The sequence below is a fragment of the Oryctolagus cuniculus genome, chromosome 9 (genome assembly GCF_964237555.1).
Source record: "Oryctolagus cuniculus chromosome 9, mOryCun1.1, whole genome shotgun sequence".
NCBI lineage: Eukaryota > Metazoa > Chordata > Mammalia > Lagomorpha > Leporidae > Oryctolagus > Oryctolagus cuniculus.
Window position 1 is genome coordinate 52062479 of NC_091440.1, and position 26907 is coordinate 52089385.

Sequence of the window (26907 nt, forward strand, 5' to 3'; positions counted from 1 at the left end):
GAGGAATAACTGTTTTCTTATCCTAAACAATCCGTGCAAGATGTGGTTTGCTATAAGAAAACATATTTCACAGGGACTTTTTTACATTGTTGAGAAGAAAGAACTCCATTGAGGACCATCTGATCTTCTATAAACAGAGATCCATTGCATTATTCTGACACAGGTCTGTGGGTGGTAAAGTTGTTTTTACATCTTCACCTTAATTAAGTAATCTCTGATTAAAAAGGATTATCTCACAAGGGTTCTCCACAGACTTTCTTTAAGAATTCCAAGAAATACGTCTATTTTCAGTATTAGAAAATGACTTAAATTGAGACCAAATATTGAAGCTCTTTTTCTTAATTCAGTTTTTAGCTGCTTTATTTCTCTTTTACAACATTCATGCCCCATAACCAACCATTCCTTCCATCATTACTTTATTCATCTAGTCTTAATGACTATCTTCTCTGCATTAAAAATAGCCCTGGATGCCTTGAGATGGTGAAAATTGAAGCCAGGGCTGGGAATAAAACAAACAAAGCAATTAATTTTTTTACTAGTGAGAACTTATATTAAAAAAAGTTACTAGGAGCTTTTGATATTTTGGTCTCAGCTATTTTATTTTATTTCCCCTTCCATTCACATGTTTGGAAGTTACCACTAAATTATCATGAAACATTCCAGGGGGGAAGACAACAGAACCAGCTATAAAAAAAAAAAAAACCTGGGACTTAGTGAACAGAAATAACACCCCATAACACCTGAGACTTAGTGAACAGAAATGTGTCACTTTACAGGATGCCTGTAAAGACAAATGTCAAATCTTTTGTGGCTCTTGCACATCTCTCCTGGCTGACCTCTCCAGGGACCCAAGAAGCTCCAGCCTCTTCATTCTAACAGTGTTGATACTATTTGCATAAGTGCTTGTCATTATCCCTACCAAGTGCCTCCTTTCCAACCTTGAACATTTCTTCCTGATTCATTATAATTAAAGAGCTAATGTAGCCATTCAAGTTCACATTGTCACTGACTATGTAATCATCTTCCCTAGTGGCCAGAATTCCTTTCTTTTTATGAGGTTACAATTAAATTCCTTCCAGCCATAAGGTCAAAAGAATCTGGAACAGTTAGCCTTCCCAGTGACTAATTTCACACCTGTGACTCTGACACTTATAAAATAAGACCTCTTAAATGGAAGGTGTCAAATTAAGAAATAATATACATTTGACTACACCTCAACTGAAGTCAATTAGATGTAAAAATTAAAGACTGTGGATTCTTTTCCTGTTACTGGAAGTGACGCTTGACACTCCACTTATCAATGTAAGAGACATCTGTGTCCCTTAGAAATGTTAAAGTAATTTGTAAGTGGGAAGAGAATTTAAATGGCCCAAACCCTGGGAGAATCCTGTCCAAGAGATAAAAAGAACATGCTCATGTCTGTTCTGCATGGTAACTTGTCCATTGCTTTATTTTTCTCCCTTCCTAAGATTTAGGTTCTAAAATGGATTTTGCTATTTTTCTACCATTGAGGCTTTTTATATTTTGTAAGTGATTTCAATTATTAGATCATTGTGCATGGCTAAATACCCTGAAGAGATTTAGCCTCTGGCTTCCAAGATATAACATTTCTGTCATCTTGAAATCTACTATGGCCCTTTCTCTTCGTCTACAGCTTTCAGTGATTCTCAGCTTCACCACACCCACACCCACACACACACACACACACACACACTAATTCCTGTACTTTTATCTTCCTTTCTCCACCAAGACAGTGTCATTGCTTTCAGCAGTGAGGCTATTCATTAGAAGCTGTGCAAGTCTAATTTCTGTCGGAAGTCACTATTATGTCCCTGTCAGTGCATTTTTTTGGCTTATATTACATAAGCAGATTTTTATTATTATTATTATTATTATTTTTTGGACAGGCAGAGTGGACAGCGAGAGAGAGAGACAGAGAGAAAGGTCTTCCTTCCACGGCCGGCGCACCGCTCTGATCCGAAGGCAGGAGCCAGGTGCTTCTCCTGGTCTCCCATGCGGGTGCAGGGCCCAAGCACTTGGGCCATCCTCCACTGCACTCCCTGGCCACAGCAGAGAGCTGGACTGGAAGAGGGGCAACCGGGACAGAATCCGGCGCCCCGACCGGGACTAGAACCCGGTGTGCCGGCGCCGCAAGGCGGAGGATTAGCCTAGTGAGCCGCGGTGCCAGCCCAAGCAGATTTTTTTTTTTAACTTTTATTTAGTAAATATAAATTTCCAAAGTACAGTTTATGGATTACAATAGCTCCCCCCCCCCATAATTTAAAAGAATTCCGAATGAAGAGATAGCCTAGGACAGCCACTGTGCTCGACTCACAGCAGCTTGCAGACCCTGTAGTTCAGCTACCTTGAGATTCTGAGAAGTCAGAGTGAGCAGCTCATCAGGAACAAAGGCATGTGACCTTCATACAAACCTCAGTGTTGACTTCCAAGCTCTGAAGAGCAAACAAGGCCCAACTTCTGGACTTCTTGCAGTTGGTACTTCTTGATTCCATAAGAGAAATAATTATTGCTGGCTTTTGTGGGAGATGTCTATGGTTACTGCCAGCCAGGACCCATTCACCCTTCTTTAGATAATGACCCCCTTGATTTCCCTTCAGGTAACCAGACTTTTCCTACTCTTATCTCAGATGCATGGAGTCATGTTTTGTACTCTGTGGGGTGCACATACCTAACTATGGAAACAATGGACAGAGCAAGGTAAGATTTGCTTCCATTTCTGTAGCATAAACAGAGAGATGTCTAAAAACAAAGCTAAACCAAAGGAAGCAGTTTGAAAATGGAAAGAAGAAAAAGTAGGTTCTGATAATGTTGAGCTCCTCCACCAACCTACCCCTGTAACTAAAGCTACTAGTGAAACTGAATTCATTAACTTATTCATTCAAAAATATGTACCAAGCACTTCTGTGCACTGTCTCTTCTGCTAGAACTGGAGGCACAATGCAATCCTCAAAGGCCTATTGCTCTCAAATGCTTCACTAACATGAAAAAGGGCAATGACCATTCACTGGGACAAGTGTCGTCCCAGGCATGACAGAGATGCATGGGTGCTCCTAGAACAGCAACCTGACTCAAAAGAGGTGATCTGTTTCCTAGAAGAAGAAAAGATTGAGATATTTCACTGATATTTTAATATAGACTATCTGATTCTTCCAAATAAAATCAGTGCCATGTGGGTGAGCCAGCTCAGCCTCTGACATCAGTTCCTTGAACTATTCTGAGCGATTTTCTGCTACAGGCTATCTTATCCCACATCAAACAGTGATCTGAGATTTTACCTGGAACTTCTAAAGAGCCAAATATCCCAGTTTCTGACCACAATATCAATTGCTCCAATTCTTTCACTCAATACTTTCTTCATGTCATAGACCCTCTACTCTCTCTCTCTCTCACCACATGCTTTTTTGAAAACAAAAAAAAACTTGATTTATTTATTTGAAAGGCAAAATTTCGTGGGTGGGGGAAACAGGGAGAGAGATCTTTCATCTGCTGGTTCACTTTCCAAATGGCTGCAATGGCTGGAGCTGAGACAGACAGAAGCCAGGGACCAGGAGCTTCTTCTAGATCTCCCACATGGGTGCAGGGGCCCAAGCATTTGGGCCATGTTCTGCTGCCTTCCTAGGCACATCAGCAGGGAGCTGGATCAGAACTGGAGCAGCTAGGAATCCAACCAGTGCCCATATGAGAAGCCATGCAGGCAGTGGCTTAACCCAGTATGTCACAGTGCCAGCCCCTCTCTCACCACATTCTTTTTTTTTAACTTTTATTTAATAAATATAAATTTCCAAAGTACAACTTTTGTATTATAGTGGTTTTTTTCCCCCATAACCTCCCTCCCACCCCCAACCATCTCATCTCCCACTCCCTCTCCCATCCTATTTCTCACCACATTCTGATATCATTTCTTTCACTATCCAGCTAGAGTCCTTAGATATTTACTTAACCCCGCGCTACAATCTTCCCTTGCACAATTTCCATCAGTCTCATCAACATGGCATATCACTTATCATATGTTATTCTAATTCTTTAGTTCTTAACTTTCCCTGCCAAACCATAGCCTATAAGAAAGCATTCATTTCTTCATAACCACTGGATTCCCAATGCTCAGTATTGTTGTGCTTGACAAATAACAAATAATTAAAGCCATTCACCCAGAACATATAGTATATGAATCTACTATGGACAAACATTGTGCTGAGTGCCTGGAACATGATCACCAAAAAATGAGAACCCAAGGGCAGACTTTTAATGTAATGGTTAAGATGCCACTTGGCATGTCCACATCCTATAATCAAAATGCCAGGGTTTGAGGCCCAGTTTTGCTCTCAATTCCAGTTTCCTGGTAAAGCACACCCTGGAAGGCAGCAGGAGATGACAGTTCCCCGTTGTCTACATAGGAGACCCAGATTGAGTTCCTGGCTCCCAACTTGTGTCTAGGCTCTGGCTGTTAAGGGCATTTGGGAAGTGAACCATCAAATGGGTGTTGTATCTCTGGATCTCTCTCTGTCTTTCATATCTCTGACTCTCTACCATTCAAATAAATAGGTAAAAATTGATAAAAAAAAAAATAAGAACTCAGCCCTGTACTAATGGAGTTTATAATCCATGGGGTTTGAGAGCAAGGTGATGGTACTACCATACTAAAAAGGACATGGTCGTAGAATTCCAGTCAGTCACCAAGAACAAAGAGAACAGTGTTTATTGCAAAGTAACTGCAGAGAAACTGCTATTCAGAGACATAGCTGCCAAATGAACAACTTAGAGACAAATGTATGACAACTAATTTCTACCCAAATATTTTAGGGAAGCATCCCTTGAAGTTAGAGACTTGTGACATGCACTAAAAATGCATCAAAGATCATAGAATGAAATAAGTCAATATATTTCCATGAGGACAGGGCAAAGGGAGCTATACCAAAAAAGCAAGTAGCAACCCTTTTTAAAACTATTTTACTAATTTGGAAACATTTTCAACAATTCCTACCAAACAAGCATTATGTCTTCTCCTGAGAATTTCCTGGCATTGAGCCTCTTGGTGATCCATGACGACTGAACACTAATAATGGAAAAGAAATACATATAAAGTATCTGATGAAATTTTCAGATGATAATAAGGTAGGATACAATGCAAAGACCTCATATGGACAGAATAAAAATTATAAATAGAAGACATGAATCCAAGTAATTAAATAGCATCCAAATCACCAGCTTAAAATTAGCATATTTTAGGGAATAATTATGTAGTGGAAAGGAGAAAATAGTGGAATGAGAACTACACGGTAACAAAGGCCAAATTAGACAAAATTTGAAATATGAAAGAATACTCGGAATACTTTCATCCCAGAAAACAAAAGGTTTAATAGGGCCCTGTGACTCAAACAGAATGTATTGGTAGGGTCACAGGTAGAACGATAATGATCTTTAATGTGAATCTAGACAGAATTTAAAGTTAAGTGAGTAACACAATGAAAATACTGATTTAAACCAGAAAAATAGAAAATTGATGAGGATGGGAGCAGAGAGTATTTCAGGGGTTCTAGAAAAGGCCAAAACTTCCTGTACCAATTGGGAGTTCCACATAGAATCAAGTGGGAAAGCTGACAAAATACAAGATTAAGCAAATATGAAGGAATTAAAGAAAATTAATATTCATGTTCTATCCAGAATTCATATTGTAAATCTTGCTTTTGAAAAATACAGAAAAAGATTCAGATATGGGAATGTGAGAGAGACAGCGGGAGAGGGGAAGAGTGAGAGAGAGAGAGAGAGAGAAAGAGAGAGATTGGCTGATTACTAAGGAATCAGCAAGTGCAGAAAGGATGGATACTATCTTTTCCCTCCTTCCTTCTTTCTTTCATTCTTCTATATGTGAATGATCCTACCCTCCTCACATACCATGTATCAGGGTCATGCAAAAAGGATGGGATTAGCACCACTCAGTATATTATAGGTAAAAGCCCATGAGCATTGGATCATGCCCATGGAAGAGCATAGCATAGTTCTTCCATTATGAGGTGATTGGTCCTAGGCAAATTACTCAAATACTCATTCAAGAATGGGATATGAATTCCAATATTACTATGTAGTTATTTTGTTTAAATAGTGTGAATTATTTGGCATATGATTGACGTGTCACAAGTGCTAAAAAAGGTTTATGAAAAATTTTCCCCATTAACCCACAGAACAAATAATAGAAAATTAATTAATTACAGTAATATAGAGAGAAAGTTTAGAGTTTCTGTCTATATAGAGGACTTTTTAAGCTCTGTTGTGATTACCTTAATTTGGGATAAGAAAGCATGAAACACATTCACTATATTTTGGTTATTATGTTTTCAATTATTACAATAAATTTAGAGAGTATTTTGGACTGATTCAATGACCTGGTCATAAGAATGTTTTCATTTCCAGATTTGTCTCCTAAGATAGTGTAATTGAGCCAATAATAATTATTTCTGCCTCTGAGTAGATCTTAGGAGAAATTAATTTTATGAGAACAAAACCACCAGGTAAGAAGTGACACCCAACTTCTGATGGACAGGATCACAGGGTACATGATGTGAAGACTTAATTTCAGGAGGAATACATGCTTCAGGGTGTCCTGGGCCCTGACTTTGTCTCCAAGACTTCCAATGGGCTCAGACAAGATCTTAAAAAAGAGAAGTCAAATATGTTCAATTAGATGAAATTGTTAGTCAGCCACAACCATCCTCAGAAAAGACACAGCCTGACAGAATTTCCTTTCTTTGGACCAAAAGTAAAAGAGGGGTAGGATTGGTAAGGAGGAAGAAGCCACAGGCAAGAGATCCTTACCATTTTTTTCCTCTTTGATTTTTATTCTATCCCAATTAATGAAGAGAATAAAATTATAATCAGAGTGCTCAAATATATGAAAGCACATAGATGCGAATTCATAATAAACAGGCTGTGGTAAATTCATTGCTCTTACTCCCAATGTTGGTGCCATGGCTCTTGCTTTGACAGATGACAGCCATCCAGCACATCCTGTAAATGAACAGGGAGCTAATTATGAGAAAATAAAGTGAGCAAGAGCTTTTGGAGTGCAGAACTCTCTCAGCATGGGGACTATAGAAATGATCCAATAATCTAGACTTAACCAGCTGCCCAGATGGGACTGAGTGTTAGGCAATAACCAACCTAAACTAGTCTTTCTATTAATGTCTAGAATTTCTCCATCTAGCTTGCAGGTTGTTTGGGTAAGTCTCAATTCTATCAGGTTTCATGTGCTTCCTGGTCTTAGAGTCATAGGGTGAGTCATTCCTCGGAACTAAGTCCAACTAGGACTTTCTTGCTTTTAGACTGAAGATCCTATGTCCTGAGACACCTCTCAGTGCCAGGCAAACTAGGCTGGCTGGTCATAAACACAGCAGTGTGTGTTCAAGAATCTCTCCTTAGAATGCCAAGGAGGTGGGATCCCTGGGGCTTCACACCTTAGGACAGGAAAAAACACTAGACTCCTTCAGCCACTGAAGAGGACTCTTCACACCTCTGTTTATATAGCCAAGTCCAGAATGAAAGAAAACTTCTTCATGAAAGGTTTGCAGAGCTGGTGAGGACATGCCATTTCTCCTGGGATCGGGTTTTGAATAGGATTATGGAATAAAAGAATACAGGGAAAGAATTTGTATAGATACAGTTAATTAGACATCCATACCAACCCAACATTGCAATGGAACAGATACCTTCTGCAACTGAAAGACAAGTGGCAAGGCAACAGTAAACATAGCTACAAGTCTGACTTCAGTGTTTGAGAGAAAATGCAGCCACCTAGCCACAGAGAGTAATTCATTAACATTAAATCAGTCAGATTCCATTAGCATGAACTTCCACTAACAAGGAGACAAGGGGGGTGGGGATTAGCTAAGCCTTTATAATCATTTGGGTATACAGATATTTTCAACATGAAAGTATCCGTTGCTATAGGAGAAGATTGGTTTCAATTACACTAGATACTCAAATGATGCTGGAACATTGCTGATTCGTTTCTGAATGCCAAAGATATTGATGTCATGATTGAAGAGTCTCTACTTTGTTATTTGTGTAAGACATTAAAATGAAACGGTGAAGAAAATAGGTGAACAACAATATAGACAAAGAAATATTTCAAGAATATTGAAACCTATAGTATCTAATTTGTGTTATTTCCCTAGGATCACCAATAAAAGTAAGCCAAACTAAAGCTTAAATAGACCTAAAATAAAAATGAGCAGCCCACAAAGAGGCCCAGACTGTGTGTAACAGTTTTTCTGTTATCATTGTTCGCTATGCTTTCAATTATAATTAAACATGGCAGATCAAGTACAAGTTTATCTCACTCCTTTATGAAATGTCTCTAAATTAATAGCAAAGGAATAGAAATAGTAGTTTGCTTTCAAACATGATTTTGGTTCTGGGACTTCAAGTCCTTTCGAGTACCTTTGGTCAATCCAAAAATATTAAATTTAAAACTCCAGAAATAAACACTTCATAAGTTTTGAATTGTGCACTATTCTGTGTCATATGATGAAGCCTTGTGCCTTCTCAATCTGTCCTGTGCAGGATGTGAACATCTCTTGATCCACACTGGATATATGCTACCTGCCAAATAGTAATTTTGTAGCTGTCTCAGTTATTGATCAAGTTCTATAATATCACAATGCTTGTATTCAACAAACCTCATTTTACTTCAATAGCCCTGAAACATAAGAATTGTGAAGCAAAGGAGGCACCAGGGCATGAAACATGGCAGGACAGATTAAACACTGGTGCTACGTTGAAATGCTGAAAAACACATAGGAAAAAAATGTATTCTATATAGGGTTCAGTATTACTCTCAGTTTCAGGTATCCATTGAAATTCTTGGAATATAGCCCCCATGGATAATGCCCCATGGACTGCTGCATGCCCTCCCAATGACAAAGAGGACAGGACGAGAAGTGTCATCAACCTGAAGAACAGGCTTTAGCAATGAGATACTGAAATCATTCAAACAATCGGGAACAGGAAATCAAAAATTTTAGAATTCTTTTTTAACTTTTATTTAATGAATATAAATTTCCAAAGTACAGCTTATGGATTACAATGGCTTCCCCCCCATAACATCCCTCCAACCCGCAACCCTCCCCTTTCCCACTCCCTCTCCCCTTCCCTTCACATCAAAATTCATTTTCAATTCTCTTATATACAGAAGATGAGTTTAGCATACATTAAGTAAAGATTTCAACAGTTTGCTCCCACACAGAAACATAAAGTGAAAAATACTGTTTGAGTACTAGTTATAGCATTAAATCACAATGTACAGCACACTAAGGACAGAGATCCTACATGAGGAGTAAGTGCACAGTGACTCCTGTTGTTGACTTAACAAATTGACACTCTTGTTTATGGCCTCAGTAATCACCCTAGGCTCTTGTCATGAGCTGCCAAGGCTATGGAAGCCCCCCGAGTTCACTGACTGATCATATTTAGACAAGGCCATGGTCAAAGTGGAAGCTCTCTCCTCCCTTCAGAGAAAGGTACCTCCTTCTTTGATGACCCGTTCTTTCCACTGGGATCTCACTCACGGAGATCTTTCATTTAGTTGTTTTTTGTTTTTTGTTTTTTGTTTTTCCCCCAGAGTGTCTTGGCTTTCCATGCCTGAAATACTCTCATGGGCTTTTCAGCCGGATCTGCATGCCTTAAGGGCTGATTCTGAGGCCAGAGTGCTGTTTAGGACATCTGCCATTCTATGGGTCTGCTGTGTATCTCACTTCTCATGTTAGATCCTTCACTCCCTTTTTTATTCTATCAGCTAGTAAAAATTTTAGAATTCTAACAATATTGGATGCTAAAATCTAGTGGCAAAATATTTTCAAATTGTGAGTGCAAATTATTTTTTTGGACACAAGTGTTTCACTCAGCCCAACTATTAAATAAGTGTGAAGTCAGAAATATCCAAACACACAGAGATGAACTTTTACCTCCCATACACTCTTCCTTCAGCACCGAGAATGAGGAAAGCAGAAAGGACGAGCCAACATTTAGGATAGAGGAGCTCTAACACAGGATGATGGCGAGAGCAACATTAGAGGGCAACGTGCAATCCAGCCTGGGGGGCAGGATTCAGAAGTGGGTGCAAGTGAGGCAAAACATTTCTCTGAGCATAAACTTTCTGTAGCCTGTGATATTTGCAGCTGCGTTGCCCTCATTAAAAAACAAATATCATTGTAAAATGTTTAATTGATTACAAATGTAAAATTTAGAAAATTTCTAAGAAGTCCAGTGTACAGTTTGTATCAGTTGATATTGGCTGTTCTGAGACACACATGAGCTCCAAACTCTCAATATTCAAAAAAAAAAACTCTGTTATTCATATTGTATGTCCATAATAGGCTGAAAGGGCTTCTTCTTATTGTACCACCCAAGGTGAATGCCAGAGGCTCTATCGTAAAACATGTTCTCATGATTTCAAAGAAAAGAAAAAGAGAACCTACAGAACTATGCACTGTTTCTTAAAGTCTCTGCCTGGAAGTGACATATGTCATGTGTCTGAGTTCATCAGAGCAGGAATATATGATTCATTTACAGGAGGGAACATCCACTGGGCCCATGTTTATTTTTAGTACCAATCTGCAGGAGCTGAGTAGCAATTATTTCTTTAAATACAGGTGCATACTTCAATCTGCTATAATGTTCACTACACCCTAACATCCCCCTGACACCAAGGCCAAGTATTAGCTGCCATTTGTTATTACACTCATAATTTTTCTAAAATAATGTTTTTAATGGTAGTAATAAAATAAGATGAGCTGTTTTTGCCTAGCTGTGGAGGAAAAAGAAAAATAGAACAAGATAGCTGAGTATTTCAAGAGAAGTAGTGTAAAACTTCTTTATCATAGAAATAAAGAATATTCACTCCTATGTCTGAAAACAAAGCCTACTTTCTTGCACACTCATTACTTTGTCTTGTTTTATGGTTTGAATTCTGTCCATCAAAATATATGATGAAGTGCAAACCTGAGACACCTAACATGACCTTATTAAGAAATAATATCTTTGCAAATGTCATCAATTAAAATGAGATCATACAGCAGTAGAGGATTGGTCCTTGAGACTGATGTCTTTATTTAAAGATCAGTGAGAGAATGCCATGTGATTATGGAGGCAGAGATTGGGCTTATCTTCTAAATTTTGTATTCTGTCAACCAATAAATAAATGCCTGGGGCTATGAGGAACTGGAAAGATCGTTCTCTGGAGCCTTCAGAGAGGGCATGTTCCTGCTAACACCTTCACTTGGGACCTCCAGCCTTCAGAAAAGGCAAAGAATACATCTCTGTTGCTTAAAGCCACTCAGATTGTGGCACTCTGTTGCAGCAACTTGAGGAAACAAATAAAACTTCCCGACCCATACTGGATCAGAGCTTTGCACTCCAGTATAGAGCATTTCTGCACAACAGAGCTAGGTGAGGACACCATAAAACTCCATACTCATTTGTCTCTGAGTAAAGCATTCTTTCATTACAAATTTAATGGTGACACAGCAGACTAAAGAAACCATTGCGGGTTGGGGCCGGCACTGTGGCATAGCAAGTAAAGCCACCACCTGCAATGCCAGCATCCCTTATAGGCACTGGTTCCAGTCCCGGCTGCTCCACTTCCAATCCAGCTCTCTGCTATGGCCTGGGAAAGCAGTAGAAGATGGCCCAAGTGCTTGGACCCCTGCACCCAAGTGGGAGACCTGGAGGAAGCTCCTGGTTCCTGGTTTCAGATCGGCGCAGCTCCAGCTGTTGTGGCCAATTGGCAAGTGAACCAGCAGATGGAAGACCTCTCTCTCTCTCTCTCTCTCTCTCTCTCTCTCTGCCTCTCCTTCTCTCTCTGTGTAACTCTGACTTTCAAATAAATAAAGAAATCTTTAAAAAAATAAAGAATACATTGTGGGGGCCGGCGCTATGGTATAGTGGGTAAAGCCACCTCATGCAATGCCAGCATCCCATATGGGCACCGGTTCAAGTCACTGCTGCTCCACTTCCAATCCCACTCCCTCCTAATGTGCCTGGGAAAGCAACAGAAGATGGCTCAAGTGTTTGGGCCCCTTTCCTCACATGGGAAATATGGGTGAAGCTCCTGGCTCCTAGCTTGGGCCTGGCCCAGTCCTGGCTGTTGCAGCAATTTATGGGGTAAACCAGCAGATGGAAGACTTCTCTCTCTGCCTCTGCCTCTCCCCCTCCATAACTTCAACTTTCAAATAAATACACCAATTTTAAAAAAAAAAAAAAACAGATTTGCAATATGGAAAGGGAAAAATCAGCACACAAAATACAAATGAAATATTGTTTTAACCATGTAAATATATATATATATCTTGAAAATTTATTTATTTGAAAGGCAGATTCATGGAGAGGCAGAGAGGTGTTTCAACTGCTGGTTCACTCCATTGATGGCTGCAATGGCCCAAGCTGGGCCTATCCAAAGCCAGGAGTCTGGATGTTCTTCTGGGTCTCCCACATGGGTGCAGGGACCCAAGCACTTGGGCCATCTTCTACTGCTTTCCCAGGCCATAGCAGAGAGCTGGATTGGAAGTGGAGCAGCCTGGACACAAACTGGTATCCATATGGGATGTTGACACTGCAGGCGGCATCTTTTACCCACTATGCCATAGCGCTGGCCCCTTAAAATATATATTTTATTTTATATATTAAAATCTGGGTAATATGTCATTCTCTTTCTCTGCCTTTTTTTTTATTTGACAGGCAGAGTTAGACAGTGAGAGAGAGAGAGAGACAGACAGAGAGAAAGGTCTTCCTTCTGTTGGTTCACCCCCCCAAATGGCTGCTACGGCCAGTGTGCTGTGCCAATCCGAAGCCAGGAGTCAGGTGCTTCCTCCTGGTCTCCCATGTGGGTGCAGGGCCCAAGCACTTGGGCCATCCTCCACAGCAGAGAGCTGGACTGGAAAAGGAGCAACCGGGACTAGAACCTGGAGCCCATATGGGATGCTGGCGCCACAGGCAGAGGATTAACCAAGTGAGCCACAGCGCCGGCCCCTTTCTCTGCCTTTCAAAGCTCCAATAATTAGCACATATATAACATTTTAAATTATTCTTATTAAAATTTTTTCATAATGAAATGATAAACTTTAAAATTTTTCAATTAATGATATTCACATTACTCAATTTGCAACACTACCTTAGAAGAATTTATACTCACATTCAAAATCATTAAATAATGTTTCATAACAAAAAAGAATAAAAAATAAATAAATCTTTACATTTGTATCTAGACCGCAGTGTTCACAACCTGGCACATGACTTCTTTTTTTTTAACTTTTATTTAACAAATATAAATTTCCAAATTATAGCTTATGGATTACAGTGGCTTCTTCCCTCTCACCCGCAACCCTCCCATGTCCCACTCTCTCTCCCATTCCATTCAAGATTAATTTTAAATTATCTTTATATACAGAAGATCAATTTAGTATATATTAAGATTTTGCACCCACACAGAAACACAAAGTGTAAAGTACAGTGTGAGTACTAGTTATAGCATTAATTCACATTGTACAACACATTAAGGACAGAGATCCTACTTGGGGAGTAAGTGCACAGTGACTCCTGTTGTTGATTTTAACAATTGACACTCTTATTTATGAAGTCAGTAATCAACCTAGGCTCTTGTCATGAGTTGCCAAAACTATGGAAGCCTTTTGAGTTCGCCAACTCTGATCTTATTTAGACAAGGACATAGTCAAACTGGAAGTCCTCTCCTCCCTTCAGAGAAAGGTACCTCCTTCTTTGATGGCCCATTCTTTCCACTAGTATCTCACTCACAGAGATTTTCATTTAGGTTTTTGGTTTTTTGTTTGTTTGTTTGTTTGCTTGTTTGTTTTGTTTGTTTGTTTTTGCTACAGTGTCTTGGCTTTCCATGCCTAAAATACTCTCATGGGCTCTTCAGCCAGATCTGAATGCCTTAAGGGCTAATTCTGAGGCCAGAGTGCTATTTAGGACATCTGCCATTCTATGAGTCTGCTGTGTATCTCGCTTCCCATGTTGGATCATTCTCTCTTTTTTAATTCTATCAGTATTAGCAGACACTAGTCTTGTTTATGTGATCCCTTTGACTCTCAATCCTATCATTATGATCAATTGTGAACTGAAATTAATCACTTTGACTAGTGAGATGGCATTGGTACATGCCACCTTGATGGGATTGAATTGGAATCCCCTGGCATGTTTCTAATTCTACCATTTGGGGCAATTCAGATTGAGCATGTCCCAAATTGTTCATCTCCTCCCTCCTTATTCCCACTCTTATATTTAACAGGGATCACTTTTCAGTTAAATTAAAACACCTAAGAATACCAGCAATAACTGTAACTCAAAAGCAGAATCTGCCAACTCTTCTTTATTTTTTAATTTTTACACAATAATTGCACATATTTATGGAGTATAGTGATAATTCAATATATATATAACATGTGTGATAATCAAAATAGGGCAATTAACAATTTCAGCTCCTTAGACTACAAACTATTTCTTAAAGGGCCAATGTATTAGTTCATTTTTCATTACTATAATGAAATACCTGAGGCTGGGTAACCTTATTACAAAAAAAAATAGACCTATTTTGGCTCACAGATCTGTAGGTCCAAGGTTGAGGGACTATATCTGGTGTTGGCCTTCTTGCTGGCAGGCCCAAGGTGGTATAGGACATCAGATGGCAGAAAGAGGGAGTGCATATGTCCATATCCTTTGCTCTCTCTCTCTCTCTCTCTCCCTCCCTTCCCCCTCGCACCCTCCATTATGCAGCCACCTCTATTCAGTCATTGGGGCTCTGTGGTGATGAACTTAGCTAACCCTAATTACCTCCCAAAAGCCTCACCACTAAGTTTGCACCCTATTATTACCTCACAGTGGGGGTTAAATTTCAACACAATTACCCTCAGCTACCCACAGCAGCCAGATAGTGAACACTTTAGTCTTACTAAGGTCTCTGTGGCAACTACTTACCCTTGCTGATGTTAACTCCAAAACAGCCATGGCTAATATGTAAACACATGGGCAGGGTTGTGTTCTAAAAATCTTTATTTACAAAAACAGGTAGCAGGGGGCTGGTGCTGTGGCGCAGTGGGTTAAAGCCATAGCCTGCAGCGCCGGCATCCCATATGGGCGCCGGTTTGAGCCCCAGCTGCTTCTCTTCCAATCCAGCTCTCTGCTATGGCCTGGGAAAGCAGTAGAAGATGGCCCAACTCCTTGGGCCCCTGCACCCATGTGGGAGACCTAGAAGAAGCTCCTGGCTCCTGGCTTCGGATCAGTTCAGCTCTGGCTGTTGCGGTCATTTGGGGAGTGAACCAGCGGAATAGAAGACTTCTTTCTCTCTCTGGCTCTACCTCTCTCTGTAACTCTATCTTTCAAATAAATAAAATAATTATTAAAAAAAAAAAAACAGGTAGCACTTTGCTAACCCCTGCTCTAACACAGTGCTTTTCAAACCTCAATGTACATACGAATCACCTGGGGGTTTTGATGAAAGGCAGACTCTGGTTCAGCTGATGCACAGTGCCAATGGAGCATGAGATTTACCTGTATTTTTTTAAAATTAATTATTGTATTTATTTAAAAGTCAGAGTTACAGAGAGAGAGACAGGGAGAGAGAGAAAGACAGAGAGATCTTGCATTCATTGGTTCACTCCTAAAATGGCCACAATGGCCAGGGCTGGGCCAGGACAAAACCAAGAGCCTAGAACCCCATCTAGGACTTCCACATGGATGGCAGAGTTCCAAGCATTTCAGCTATCCTCCATTGCTTTTCCAGGTAAATTAGTAGGGAGATGGATCAGAAGCAGAGTAGCTGGGACTTGAACCAACACTCATATTGGCCTTACAGGCAGAAGAAGCTTAACCCACTAGGTGACATGCTGGCCCCTGAGATTTGAAGTTCTAACAGGCCCCCAGCTAAGTCATTGCTACTATTCTGAGGGACAACAGTGAGTAGCAAGGTACTGCATCCATTTTGCTATGCACATAACATAGATCAGAGAACAGATCTCACGAGGAGGCAAAAATATATGTCCCCACAATACATTTGCATTATGCTAATATTCTTTTTACTTAATAGATGTTTATGTCATGCTCTGTTTAATGCAAAAAAATTAAGGACATTAAGTGGGAAATAGATGGCTTTAAATATTTAAAATAGTTTGTTCAAGATAAATAATTGGTTGACTTTTATGAAGACAAAAGGTCGCTTATTTCTTCTTTAACAAGCATTTATTTGTTGTCGCTAGACATTTGCTTGCCAATTTCTTGGAATACAGTGATAAAGAGAACACAGTCTCTGACTTCAAGGAGCTTATACGCAGGATCACACCATATCTCAGCATTTCCACTACTGCTTTCTTATTCAAGCTTTTGACTACATTACTGCAATATTCTCTTAACTGAGTCTATAGCATTCTCAACATTACAGCCCAAGAGATTCTCCTTAAACTTAAATATGATCATATAATTCCACCACTCAGTAAGCCACATTTTCTTTCCATATCAGAGAAGTCCTTACAAAGGCCTACAAGGTCCTTATGATCCGGCCCCAGATCATTTTTCTAAACAACCCACCCAATATTGGTTTTCTTGGAGCTAGTGGAATACGCCAACTACATTCCCCTCCTAGGACTATTGTTCTAACTATGTCTTCTGCCTAGCACACACTTTCACTTCTCTCAAGTATCTGATTGGCAATTCCCTTCCCTCCCTCAATTCTTCATTTAGTATTACCTCCTGAATGAGTTCTAGTCAGATCACCTTCTTCCTCACACCTTTCCTTCTAATCCACTTATTCTCCACTTCTTCATTTTGTTTCATAGCCTGTATTACTTCATAACATACTAAATAAGGTTAATCCTATAACATATTTATTATTAATCATTCCCTCACACACACATTGAATTATTCTTTCATTCAATGTTGTATCTTTAGCCTGAAGATGAATGCCTGAGCAGGTTTACTAATTAGTGAATGAATTCCACCCTAGTGCCCAATTTAGAATGTTCAGCCCCTCTCAAAACTTGCCTAGTGATTTGGGAGAGTCTTCAGGAGTATATCCCATGATTCTTGAATAGCTGACTCAGATCTTTGTCCTGTGGGTACCTCCTATTTATGATAATTCTTGAGGAAACTTTCTACCCTCTCCTGTTCCCAGACCTACAACCACTATAACTACTTCCTCACTATGCAAAGGATGGCACTGCTGAAGCTCCAAAGAAACAAAATTCTGATACTTCCCTGAAGCTCTCATTGAGCTGACCATTGCGTTCTGAAAGCAATGATAAAAGTACTCATTTTTTCATAACTATGTTTTGTCATGAAGGAATCACAACAGGCTTGCACACAGAAACCTGGGGACCACTGGCCCTAAAGACTCCTCTGAAAACCCAGAAATGTCTTAATTCCCCAACTGGTGCAACTCAGAGTCAAACAAGAATCCCTCCACTCCAAGTTCCCCATTCTTCCCTTCTAAGGTAGTGCTTCCAAGCTTAGCTGATGATAGGGTTGACAAGACAAATTTGTCGCTTTGTCAAGATGTCTCTTGACTACTAAGTGCTAGTCTGATAAACACAAATCAGTAGTATTGTGATATGCAGAATGCTAAGGTTAAGTGAAAAAGTATGTATGCAACAAGTCACACCTAACCTACAGTGCATAAGGTACTTGTAGTTCCTTGAAAGAAAGGCACTAAATGAATAAAGAAAACCTTTCGTGTTATACATTATTCAAAGGAAGTTCGAATCTACATTGTGTCATACATTATTCAAATGCAATTTTTCGCAATAACAAATACATACTCTAAAATGCCCAGTGCCAAAGGACATATCAATATTGGATGAAGTTCATTCACAGTATTTTATTTAGAAACAATTTAAGAGCCAAAGTCTTTCTGTTGCTTTTATAAATGTAGATTTGTTGGCTTTCTTCTTGGTTGAATTACATTTAAATTCCCTTTTCTTCAAACTACACTAATTGCAGTGTGTCTGTTCTTCAGAGGCAATGTAAGTGCATCAGCCTAGCTGTGGAAACAATGCACTGTGTGACAGTGGGAACAAGTTTCTTTTTCTCAATCTCCCTGCCTATAAAAGAAGGTGGTTGGCAAAGAAATGACAACTGTCTGAAGTAATGGATGTGCCAATTATTCCATTCTGATCCTAACACATTGTAAACATGTATAGAAACATCATATCATACCCATATAAATTATACAATTATTGTGTCAATTAAAATTTTTATGCTTTAAACTATTAAAAGCAAAGTATTTTTCAGCAATACATTTTCCTGATTTCCTGTTTTAAGAAGAAACAACCCTATGCTAAGGGTTAGAAGTGACTCACTGTTGGTGTACATTCAGATTCCAGAACAAACAACAAATCCCAACTTTAATTAATCTTTAACAACTGGGGAATAACTACATGTATAGTTTAAAATTTCCACATTTACTATCTGACAACAGAGGCTCAAGGCAGGCTAAACTAACATATAAATTATTCCACTGACACAGATACACAGATTCACTGATTTCATCAGTAAATGGCTCGTCATTTTTTGAGCACATATTCTGGTTCAGGTATTACAGAATGCCCTGAGCATGCAAAGTTACAATATAGCTTATGCCTTGAAGCATGGCATGATACAAAATAATGACAATAAAAATGCTGCAAACCTAGAATATACTTCTATATAATAATTCTATATATAATTCTCTATAGGGTATAAAATGGATGCAAAGGAAAGAAGTCAATTTATCTGGAGGGGTGGGCTAAGAAAGTAGTCCCAAAGGACATGGGGCTTGAGCTGAGATTTGTAAAAAAGATGGCTGTTCCAACAGCAGATGGGCTGTTAAGAAGCATGTAATTCTTCTGGACTAGGAAGGTAAAAAGGGCAGTTAAATAACATCACAGAAAAATGGAATTAAAAGATGTTCATTTTGATTCAAATATTTTTTTAAATTTATGCATAGTTTTTTCATAATATGCATTTCACATCAACTTTTTGAAGACTACAAGTATGTGTGTATTTCCAATTTTTTGCACCAAAATAAACATATATTTTAATTCAATTTTCCATGCACTTTCTGAAGTACTCTTGTACACATCCAAAATTGTAGAGTATGAACTAAAGTAGCCCTTTGTGGGGTGGCAGTCATTCACAATAGCTGGGGCATAGGTACAAGGGGAGTGAGATGACGGGCAATAGGAAGACGCATGCTAAGGATTAGTTTTTATCTAGCAGCAATGGAGGAGTCATTTAAGGATTTTAAGCAGGGGAATAACTTGAGTAAATGTGGATTTTTTATTTTTATTTTTATTTTTTAAATTTGCATTTATGTATTTAAGAGACAAAGAGGGAGACATAAAATGAGACAGGCAGAGAGGGAGAATTCTCCTCCTCTGGTTCTTTTCCTAAATGGCTGGGAGGTCTGAAACCTGGAGCTGGAAACTTAGTCTGGATCTCCCATATGTGTGGTGGAACTCAATCACTTGAGCCGTCATTCCTATCTTACAAGGTCTGCATTATCAGGAAGCTGCAGTGAGGAGCTGGAGCCAGGTGTCAAACCCAGGCACTCTGCTATAGGATGTGGGCTTCTTAACTGACTGGTTAAGCATTAGGCCCACCCTAGTTAAGCTAAGGGTGCACCCTAGATGTGCATTTTTTAAACCTTGCTCCAACAAAGTATTTCAGAAGGCAAGGGAGTCATGGAGGTGGTGTATTCGTTTTTCAGGGCTGCCATAACAAAGTGCCAAGGACTGGGTGGCTTCAACTACAGAAACATTTTCTCACAGTTCTGGAGGCTGGAAGTCTGAGATCCTGGGGTCAGACAGGCTGTTTCTCCTGACTCCTCTCACTTCAGTTTGCAAAAATCTGTCTTCCCTCTGTGTGCATGCTATGCCCTAACTGCTGTCTCAAGAGGACACCAGGTATACTGGATTAGGTTCCAGCCACAAGACCTCATTTCTCCTACTTGCTTCTTTAATGCCCTATCTTCAATCACAGTTATGTTCTGAGGTAGTAGGGGTTAGGCCTTCAACCTGAGTATCTGAGAAACACATCCCAGCCCATTACTGGTTGGGTAGGGGCTACAGCAGTGGTCTGGAGAGAGACATGAAGGACAAGAATTAGTCCAAGCACAGTGGGGATGCAGGACACATACAGAGGATGTGGTCACCATCTAGATCTGGGAGGGAAGGTCAGGAAGGGAGGAGGACTCCCAGGTGTCTGCAGATGGTGATGTTCCTAGAGAGGGGGTGGGCAAGTATGTGGAGGTGATTTTGAATTGTGTTGATGTGTTCAGTAAGTTTTCAATTAACAGACTATGTGTATACTTTTTAAAGAGTCATCTAGTAAGAGGATTAAGTCAAAAAAGACATTGCTTTCCCATTTTCCCTGTAAACTCTCCCAGCCCCAGCCACTTTCAAATTTTTAGTTCTTTGGTCTAACATTTCTCTCCAAGTTGTAAGCAATATGCATAGTCTGCTGATGGGGCTTAACACCAGTTCTTCCTCCCCAACCCCACCTCACTCCCTGCCAACTTCCGATCTGATTGGGAGGCTGGCATGGGAGTCAGGTGGCTGAAGTCAAAGAATCAGCTTGAGTATCAGCCATAGCACGTAGGTTTGCTAAGTAAGAGTTCAGCCTAGATCCAACTGACCCAACCAGACTCAATAGAGGTAGACAAGCTGCAGGCAGAACATGACCCTGAGAGTCCCCCCTTAAGACTAGGGCAGAGGTGTGGGATCCCTGCAGCCTGAAAAGAAAGAGAAAAATACTCATCTCATCATCCAAAAACAATCAAAAAGTTCAAAAAAATAGAATCAAAAAAGAATGAAGCTGATAATATAGAGAAACTAATAGTCATTGTTCACTGTCTAATGATGGTTTTATGGTTATGCTTTTTTAAATATTATTTATTTGTTGACCTGAAAGAGAGCTTTCTTCTGCTAGTTCACTTCTCAAATGTTCAACAGTTGGACCTGGGTCAGGCTAAAGTCAGGAAGCCAGAACTCCACCAGTGTCTCCCTTGGGGGTGGCAAGAATCCAAATATTTGAGCCATCACCTGCTGCCCAGAGAAAGTACATTAGCTGGAAGTGAGAATCAGAAGCAGAGTCAGGACTTGAACCCAGGCACTCCTGTGTTGCAGGCAACCCAAGTGACATCTTAATCACTGTGCCAAACACCTGTCCCTGATTGCATTCTCTTAAATATCTCTTTTCTTTTAGTAATATAAACAAGTAATCATGAGTGAAATGATATGTCTGGCATTGCTTCAAATTAGTGTGAACAAAGAGTGAGAGAAGATTTAGATAAAACAGCACTGGCCATGAGATGAAGCTGGGTGATAGATGCCTGGACTTTTAAGATTATTTTTCCTGGCCGGCGCCGTGGCTCAATAGGCTAATCCTCCACCTAGCAGCGCCGGCACACGGGGTTCTAGTCCCGGTCCGGGAGCCGGATTCTGTTCCGGTTGCCCCTCTTCCAGGCCAGCTCTCTGCTGTGGCCCGGGAAGGCAGTGGAGGATAGCCCAAGTGCTTGGGCCCTGCACCCGCATGGGAGACCAGGAGAAGCACCTGGCTCCTGCCTTCGGATCAGCGCAGTGTGCTGGCCGCAGCGTGCCGGCCGTGGCAGCCATTGGAGGGTGAACCAATGGCAAAAGGAAGACCTTTCTTTCTGTCTCTCTCACTATCCACTCTGCCTGTCAAAAAAAAAAAAAGGATTATTTTTCCTACTTTTATATACTTAAAATTTTCCATAACAAAAAGTTAAAAGAGAAATAGTTATTAAAAACAAGAGCATATTTCAAGAAGGAAGTGGTGAAAAATGACAAAGCGACTGAGCAGTCAGGATAAGAAGACAGTTTGCTTTTGATTAAGAGGACATTTATTTATTGTCTAGCAAGTATTACATGCTGGGCACTACTCTGGGGACTGGACATACAGTGGTGAACAAAACAGAACAAGTGGAGGCCACTGCTGTAGCATAGCAGGTTAAAGCCCCAGCCTGCACTGCGTGCATCCCATATGAGCCCCAGTTCCAGCCCCAGCTGCTCCTCTACTTATCCAGCACTCTGCTATGGGCTGGGAAAGCAGCAGAAGATGGTCCAAGTCCCTGGGCCCCTGCACCCACATGGGAGACCTGGAAGAAGCTCCTGGCTCCTGGCTTCAGATCAGCAGCTCAGGCTGTTGCAGTCATTTGGGGAATGAATCAATGGAATGGAAGCTCTCTCTCAGGCTCTACCTCTCTTCTCTGTAACTCTTTCAAGTAAATAAGATAAATCAGAAAGAAAAAAAACAGACTGTGTCTGTGCCACCAGCGGAGCTACCTCCTACAGTGACCTTTGTCAATGCAGTTTCAGTGCAGTGGTGAATGCAACTATCTAACATCCATAAGAGACAGTTACTGGAAGGTGAGAAAGTAAACACAAAAGGCAGAGCAAAATTATCAAGCAAAGAAAATGCAATAGCTAGGAGTAGGCACTCTGGTGCAGCATGTTAAGCCAACACAGGGGACATCTGCATCCTATATTGAAGTGCCTGGGATTGAGCGCTGCCTCTGCTTCTGATCCAGCTTCCTGCTAATGCACCTGGGAGGCAGCAGATGATGGCCCAAGTTCTTGGGTTCCTGCCACCCATATGAAAGTCTTGGATGGAGTTCCTGACTTTTGGCTTTGGTCAGCCCCAACTGCAGGCATTTTGGGGAGTGAACCAGCAAAAGGAAGATTCTATATCTCTCTCCCTTCTTCCCTTCCTTTTTCTCTCTGTCACTCTGACATTCAGAGAAATAAGTAAAGCTTTTTAAAAATGCAATAGATACAGGAGGACTTTTTCTTAATATTAGAGAAACTCGAAAATACAAGCAGGTTGTGGGGCAGAGACAGTAGAGAGGGACTGACTTTTAAAACAGATTGACTGATGGATAAATTCCTGAAATAGATGGGAGGGTGTTGCAATGTATCAGACCATAGAGGAATGATCATCCTAGAATTAATAATGATAATAATAAAAATAACACTTTTCACTAAGTTTAAAGGGAAGAAGGTGAAAGTAGTTCTGCAGAATTTAACCAGGTTCAGAAAAGTTAGCTTGGGCTAGGTCATGGGAATCAATCATGTGGAAAGTGGGCACAGATAACTGCTAGAATGATCATCCTTCCCTCCAAACCTCAACTGCCATTTGGAAAACACCTATTCATAGTTCATTCATGTCCTTAGAGTCCATCCCAGACTCTGGTTTAGGAAGATTCCTTGGAGCCAGCATTGTGGTGTAATGGGTTAAGCCACAGCCTGCAACCCCATTATCCCATATGGGCGCTGGTTCGAGTCCCAGGTGCTCCACTTCCAATCCAGTTCCTGCTAATGCACCTGGGAGGCAGTGGAAGACAGCCAAAGTCCTTGGACCTCTGCACCTATGGGATACCCAGAAGAAGCTCCTGACTTTGGCTGTGCTCAGCTCTGGCCATTGCAGCCATCTGGGGTAGTGAACCAGTGGATGGAAGACCTTTCTCTCCTCCAGTCTCTTCCTCTCTCTCTGTAACTCTGCATTTCAAATAAATAAAATAAAATAAGTCTTTAAGAAACAAAGAAAGAAATGCATTCATCTGCAAATGGCAATAAACCTAACAGTAGTGTACCAACAGAAGGATGCCCCGTAAGGATAATATTAAGGCCCAGGCTTGCTCATTCCTCTCCTCTACTATTCTCGCTTCGTGTTTCCTACTCATGGGCTTCTGCAGCATCAGACATCATGTCCTATGGACCATAAGTAAGGGGAAAGGACAGTGACAGAGGCATTGGTCCCTTTTATCAGAAAGTCAATTTTTCTCTCCTGAACCCTCTAGCAGATTTCTGCTGACATGTACTGGCCAAAAAAAAAAAAAAAAAAAAAAAAATGTCTCTTGGACATTCCTAGTTACAAGTAAATCTGGGAAAGTAAATACATAAACTGTGTAATAAAAGTAGGTGCCCGCGCCGTGGCTCACTAGGCCAATCCTCCGCCTTGTGGCGCCGGCACACCGGGTTCTAGTCCCAGTCGGGGCGCCGGATTCTGCCCCGGTTGCTCCTCTTTCAGGCCAGCTCTCTGCTGTGGCCAGGGAGTGCAGTGGAGGATGGCCCAAGTCCTTGGGCCCTGCACCCCATGGGAGACCAGGAGAAGTACCTGGCTCCTGCCATCGGATCAGCGCGGTGCGCCGGCCGCGGTGGCTATTGGAGGGTGAACCAACAGCAAAAGGAAGACCTTTCTCTCTCACTGTCCACTCCGCCTGTCAAAGATAAAATAAAATAAAATAAATTATATAAAAAAAAGGAAGTAGGTAAGGAATTACACCAGATTAGGAAAGATTGTAAGTGGCCAAGCAACAGTATTTGCCATAGCTTGCTTTTTTTTGTTTTGTTTTCTTTTTTTTGTTGTTGTTTTTTTTGGTTTGTTTTTTTTTTTTTTTTTTTTTTGACAGGCAGTTAGTGAGAGAGAGACAGAGAGAAAGGTCTCCCTTCCGTTGGTTCACCCCCCTCCCAAATGGCCGCTAAGTCCAGCGCGCTGTGCCAATCCAAAGCCAGGAGCCGGGTGCTTCTCCTGGTCTCCCATGGGGTGCAGGGCCCAAGCACTTGGGCCATCCTCCACTGCCCTTCCGGGCCACAGCAGAGAGCTGGACTGGAAGAGGGGCAACCGGGACAGAATCTGGCGCCCCAACCGGGACTAGAACCTGGGGTGCCGGCGCTGCAGGCAGAGGATTAGCCTAGTGAGCTGCAGTGCTGGCCCTTGTATTTTTTTCTTAAGCAACAGCTTTATAGAGATATTATTTGCATTCCATAAGGTTTTTCAAATGAACAGTTCAATGATTTTTTTAGTATATTCATGAAATTGTATGTCAGTCATTGCTACCTAATTCCTGAATATTTTTAGAAAATATTAGAAAATAAAGAAACTCCATACCCATTAGCAGTCATTCCTCATTCCTCCCTTACCACATCCCCTCTGCCTAGTCTGTAGAGGGTTGCCCTGGAGCACTGTGAAAATCCCAAAGCTAAGAGGGAGTGTAGGCTCCCCCAGCTCTTCCCAGAAACGCAAATTACCAAATGGGAAAACCTGCTGAATCATTAGAAAATCTCACCCTAAAAGAGAAGACACTGCAGTTGAAAGTACGCCTCTTAGATTGTAGCGCATGTTGGAGCAGGCAGCCCGTGGCTGTGCTGCCTGCTTCTCCCTTGCAGCGTGCAAGCAGTAGTCAGCCTCTAGCTGTCCTGTCTGTCATGCTGCTGCCTTGCAATGTGTTCAATAAAACTAACTCTGCTCACTCTCTTTCATTGCTCTGAATTCTTTCACCACCTGCAACACTGGTCTCAGTCAGTCACTTCCTGCAATAATACCCTATTACACTTTCTCACCAGTGGTATGTTCCCTGAGAACATGCCTGTGCCTCTCTACAGTATATAGCCATCCTGTGGACTGGTAGCAGGCACACAGCATGTGGGGGAGACATGTGAAACATGTGAAACTTTTGCTGGCCCAGCATCCATCCTTTCCCCTTCCTTTGGTTTTCCTTTGGGGAATGGCCCATCACCCAATCTTCATAACCTTTCCAGCCAGCAAGTTAGCCCATTTCCTTGTTTCCTGGAAAATGGAGTCTTAAGAGGAACAAAATGGAAATGGTTGGAAGTCAGGAAAGACACCCTACTGTTCCTGCTGCTAAATCCCTGGAGCTTCCTTGATTCCTGTATTGGGCACCTGCTCAGTTCTGCTTTTCCTCCTATTCTGTTATTCACACAAGTAATTCAGGTTATTCACAAAAGTAATAAAAAATCCTTTTTTATAACTTTTTTTTTCTTATTTTGATTGCACCAAAAGAAGCCTGATATAAGTAGGCATTTGGTAATTATTTGTTGAATGACTGCTGTTTTAACTAAAGGTAAAATACAAACCAGAGGGCCCTGGAATGAAAAAGAAATAAAAGTGAGCAGGATTCCAACATTATTTTTTGGCCAAACATCTTGATTTCCATAAGTTTTACTTTTGAGACTGGAAAATGTTCCTTGTTGCCAACTTCTTCATCTTATGTGTCAGTGATGATGATTTTTGATATCTGATTTAATATCTCAACTTGTTTTTTCCCTAATTTCCATTGTCTGCTGAGGTCATGTTCTCTTTGTCCTCTTATGCATTGCCATTGAAAGGTGTCAGTTATCTTGAGACAACAGCTGTCAAAGGAATCTCTTTTTTACATGCATGTCTTGTGAGTTGTCAGAAGGACAATCCCTGTGGGATGTTTTATCACTGCTTGCAACTCTGAATGGCACATTTTCTTTTCCTTCAGGTTTGTTTCCTGGATTTAGAGTTAAGGTCACCTTGGAAACCTTCAGTTCACAAGTCATCACCAAATCTTCCCAGAGCATCAAATTCAGCCTGATAGAAGATTACAGGCAAGAGGAGACTTGAAGATAGCCCCATCTGACTCCTTGCTTTGCAGAAGTAGACAGGAGGCTGGGGGTGGTGTGACTGCCTGGAGGTGGTGCTCTGGATGGGCACCTGGTCTGGGGACTCATCTGGGGACAATTCTTTTCACAGACTACTCTGCCTTCTCAGTTTCTGTATTTGTATATTCCCCTCTAAATCCCCATGCTATTTACAACAGTAGAAATACTGTTGCTTAAATCTGCAACCTTAGTCCCTTCTCCTCCTTTCCTCCTTCTATTTTTTTTTCTTTTTGAGAGGCAGAGAGATCAAGAAAGAAACAAGCTGATCCCAACGGCGTGCTAAATCATCCTTCAAATGCCAGCAATACGAAGACCAGGAGAAGCCACAGCCAGGAGCCTGGAACTCAATCCAGGTCTCCAAGTGAGTAGCAGAAACACAAGCGATCATCACTACCTCCCGAGGTCTGAA

The 26907-nt window shown here is 40.9% G+C and overlaps 1 long non-coding RNA gene across 1 annotated transcript; it reads left to right on the top strand.

Annotated features, from left to right (window-relative positions):
- The first annotated feature begins 1105 nt into the window (after positions 1 to 1105).
- LOC127492022 (uncharacterized) lies at positions 1106 to 26698 on the top strand. Its single transcript, XR_007920942.2, has 3 exons — positions 1106 to 1302; positions 2649 to 2718; positions 26339 to 26698. It is a non-coding gene; the product is annotated as an uncharacterized lncRNA (long non-coding RNA).
- The last annotated feature ends 209 nt before the right edge of the window (positions 26699 to 26907 follow it).